This window comes from Dromiciops gliroides, chromosome 1 (genome assembly GCF_019393635.1).
Source record: "Dromiciops gliroides isolate mDroGli1 chromosome 1, mDroGli1.pri, whole genome shotgun sequence".
Classification (NCBI taxonomy): domain Eukaryota; kingdom Metazoa; phylum Chordata; class Mammalia; order Microbiotheria; family Microbiotheriidae; genus Dromiciops; species Dromiciops gliroides.
Window position 1 is genome coordinate 568,409,158 of NC_057861.1, and position 4,939 is coordinate 568,414,096.

The following is a 4,939-nucleotide window of genomic DNA, read 5'->3' on the forward strand; positions in this document are numbered from 1 at the left end:
TTATGATTTCAGACAAAGCAAAAGAAAAAATAGATCTAGTTAAAAGAGATAAAGAAGAAAACTATATCTTGCTGCAGGGTACCATAGAAAATGAAGTCATATCAATACTTAACATACATGCACCAAATGGTATAGCAACTAAATTTTTGAAGAAGTTGAATGAGTTCCAGGAGGAAAGAGATAATAAAACTATCCTGGTGGGTGACTTTAAGCTTCCCCTCGCAGAACTGGATAAATCTAACCAAAAAATAAACAAGAAAGAAGTTAAGGAAATGAATAAACTTCTTGAAAAGTTAGATATGATAGATCTCTGGAGAAAGCTGAATGGAAATAGAAAGGCATATACCTTCTTCTCAGCAGTACATGGTACCTATACAAAAAACTGAACATGTATTAAGGAACAAAAACTTTACAACCAGATGTAGAAAAACAAAAATAGTAAACACATATTTTTTCAGATCATAATGCAATAAAAATTACATTCAATAATGGACAAATGGAAGAGAGATTGAAAAACAATTGGAAAAATAAATAATCTAATCCAAAAAAACAAGTGGGTCAAAGAAAAAAATCATAGAAACAATTGATGATTTCGTTAAAGAAAATGACAATGAGGAGACAACATATCAAAATTTATGGGATCCAGCCAAAGCAGTTCTTAGGAGAAAATGTATATACCTACATGCTTACATAAATAAAACAGAGAAAAAACAGATCAATGATTGGGCATACAAATAAAAAAACTAGAAAATGAACAAATAAAAAATCTGCAACTAAACACCAAATTGGAAATCCTGAAAATCAAAGGAGAAATTAACAAAATTGAAAGAAAGCCATTGAATAAATAAACAAAAGTAGAAGATTTTATTTAAAAAACCAATAGAATAGTTAAACCATCAGTTAATTTGATCAAAAAAGGAAAGAAAACCAAATTACTAGTATCAAAAATGAAAGGGATGAACTCACCACCAATGAAGAGAAAATTAAAACAATTATTAGCAATTATTTTGCCCAATTATATTCCAAGAAATTTGACAATCTAAATGAAATAATTGAATAATTACAAAAATATAAATTACTCACGTTAGCAGAAGAAGAAATAAAATATTTTAAAAACCTAATTTTAGAAAAAGAAGTTGAATGAACTTACTAAGAAAAAAATCCCAAGGACCAGATACATTCACAAGTTAATTCTACTAAACATTTAAATAAAAATTAATCCCAATGCTATATAAATTATTTGAAAAAATAAGTGGAGTCCTACCAAATTACTTTTATGAGACAAATATGGTATTGATACCCAAACTAGGAAGAGCCTAACCAAAGAAATAAAATTATAGACTAAACTCACTAATGAATATTGGTGAAAAAAATTTAAAGAAAATAAAAGCAAAAAAAATTACAGAAACATATCTTGAGAATTGTACACTATGCCTAGGTGGGATTTATACTAGGAATGCAGGGCTGGTTCAATATTAGGAAAACTATCAGCATAATTTACCATATTAACAATAAAAGCAATAGAAATCATATAATTATCTCAATAGATGGAGAAAGAGCCTTTGACAAAATTCAGCAAACATTCCTATTAAAAACACTAGAGAGCATAGGAATAAAAGGAGGTTACCTTAATATGATAAGTACTATTTATCTAAAACCATCAGCAAACATTATCTGTAATGGGGATAGCCTAAAAGGCTTCCCAGTACAATCAAGGGTAAAACAAAGATGCCCATTATCAATTCTATTACTTAATATTTTACTAGAAATGTTAGCTACCACAATAAGAGAAGAAAAAGAAATTAAAGGAATTAGAATAGGTAATGAGGAAACAAAACTATAACTCTTTGCAGATGATATGATGTTATAGTTAGAAAATCCTAGTGAATCAACTAAAAAGATACTTGAAATTATTAACACGTTTAGCAAAGTTGCAGGATATAAAATAAACCGACATAAATGATCAGCATTTTTATATATTACCAAGTAAGTCCAGCAACAACAGATAGAAAGAGAAATTCCATTTAAAATAACTGTAGCTAATATAAAATACTTGGGAGTCTACCATCCAAGACATACACAGCAACTATGTGACCAGAACTAAAAAACACTTGTCACAGAAATAAAGTCAGATCTAAACAATTGGAAAAATATTAATTTTTCATGGGTAGGGAGAGTCAATATAATAAAAATGACAATCCTACATAAGTTAATTTATTTATTTACTGCTATACGAAACTATCAAAAAAATTTATAGAGCTAGAAAAAAATAATAACAAAATTCATCTGGAAAAACAAAAGTTCAAAGATATTATGGGAATCAATGAAAAATCAGATCTCAAACTGTATTATACAGCAGGAATTATTGAAACAATCTGGTACTGGTTAAGAAATAGAGAGGTAGATCAGTGGAATAGAATAGTTAGAAATTGCATTACAGTAAATTACTAGAGTAGTCTAGTATATGATAAACCCAATGATCCAAGTTTTTGGAACAAAAACTCATTATTTGACAAAAACTGCTGGGAAAACTGAAAAATAGTATGACAGAAACTAGGCATAGACCAACCTCTTACACCGTATACTAAAATAAGGTCAAAATGGGTACATGATTTACACGTAAGGATGATACCATAAGCAAAATAAGGGAGTATGGAATTGTTTATGTGCCAGACTTATGGGCAGGGTAAGAATTTAGGACCAAAGAAAATATAGAGAATAAAATTAAAGGTAAAATAGATCATTTTGATTACATAAAAATAAAAAGCTTTTGCACAAACAAAACTAATGTAACCAAGATTACAAGGGAAGTAGAAAACTAGGAAAGAATTTTTGAAACAAATATCTCTGATAAAGGCCTCATTTATCAAATATATAGAGTACTGCATCAAATTTATAAAAATACAAGTAATTCCCCAATTGATAAATGGACAAAGGATATGAACAGGCAGTTTTCAGACAAAGAAATCAAAGCTATCTATAATCATATGAAAAACGCTCTAGATCATTATTGATCAGAGAAATGCAAATTAAAACAACTCTGAGGTATTACCTCCCACCTACTAGAATAATAAATATAATAAAAATGGAAAATATTGGATGTTGGAGGGAATGTGGGAAAGCTGAGATGCTAATCCATTGTTGGTGGAGTTCTGAAAAGATCCCACCATTCTGGAGAGCAATTGGAATCTATGCCCAAAAGGCTATAGAACTATGCATACCCTTCAATCCAGCAATACTCCTGTTAGGTTTATATCCCAAAGACATACGAAAAAGGGGAAAGGACCTATTTGCACAAAAATATTTATAGTAGGTTTTTTTTGTTGTTGTGGCTAAGATTTGAAATCAAAGGAATGCCCATCAATTGAGGAATGGCAAAACAAACTGTGGTATAAGATGGTGATGGAATATCATTGTGCTATAAGAAATGACAAGCAGGATGACTTCAGGAAGGCCTGGAAAGACATGTATGAAATGATGTATAGTGAAGTGAGCAGAAACAAGAGAACATTGTGCACATAAGCAGAAATATTGTTTGATGAAGAACTGTGAATGACTTGACTATTCTCAACAATACAGGACTATTGATGAAACATACTATCCACCTCCAAAGAAATAACTGATGTTAATGGAACAGACTGAAACATTCCATTTCTCACTTTCTTTCATTTTTTCCCTTTTAATCAAGTTTTCTTGTACAAAATGACAAATATGGTAATGTTTTACATAATCATTCATGTATAACCCATTGTGTCATTTGAAATTATATGGGGTGCCTATCTCTTTCCCAAGTTTTGGGGAACTTATTTGGGGTTTCTAATATAGTACTACTTTTAAATTAGATGATATAGCACCAGTTTTTGGCATTAAGCATTTATCAAAGCATATTAAATATTAGTAAAGAGAGAGCACATGGCTCAGAATGTTCAGAAAGGACCGATAGTTGGCCATGGCCTTCCTCTTTCAGCGTGGTAAGCCAAGAGAGCATGAGTGAGCATAAGCTCTCTGTGGTCCAGAGGAGACCTTACACACTGCTTCAAGCTAATTGGATAGCATCATTCAAATCTATTGGGTTTACTGGACTTGAGGGTGGTCCAGGAGCAGTATGTGCTGAAGTCAGAGTCCAGAGGACTTTCCCTCTGGAGGGAAAGCCTTTCAGGTAGGTGTGGTTTTAACCTCTATTGTCTGTATTCACTGTCCAAGGTCCAACTTGACTTACTCTGGGCTAGTCTTAAAAGTTCAGGCAAGGCTCTCTGGGTCCCCCAGAACCCCATTATTTTCTCATACCATATCTGACTGTCTCCTCTGGGAGGGGCAAAGGGAGGGAGGGAAAGAAGGATAATAATTGGAACCCCAAACTATAAATAAAAGCAATTATTATTAAAAATAATAAAATAAACAGGGTTCCATGATTTAAATTTTTTTTAAATTAACAAAATGTATTTGGGAGAGTTGTTTGGATCATCTAAGTCTAATGCCCTCTTTTTTATTTTTTTAAGAGAGGCAATTGGGGTTAAGTGACTTGCCCAGGGTCACACAGCTAGTAAGTGTTAAGTGTCTGAGGCCAGATTTGAACTCAGGTACTCCTGACTCCAGGGCCAGTGCTCTATACACTTCACCATCGTGCTGCCCCTGCCCTCTTTTGCAAATGAGGAAACTGATACCTAGAGAGGGTAACTGAATTGAGCTAGGTCACACTGCTAACAAAGTTTATTGGCTATGAGAGAAAAAGTTTCTATGTAATGCAAAGTGTTCTGAACTTGGAGTCAGGATATCAGGATTCAAATATTACTAGTGCCACTTCATAATTGTATGTTCTTGAACAGCTCATTTTACCTGTCTGGGAAATTTTTATATATGTAAAATGGTAATGATAATTACAACCTCCAATGAAAAAAGGGATATATAGGGTTCAAATGAGGATATATATTATGAAAGT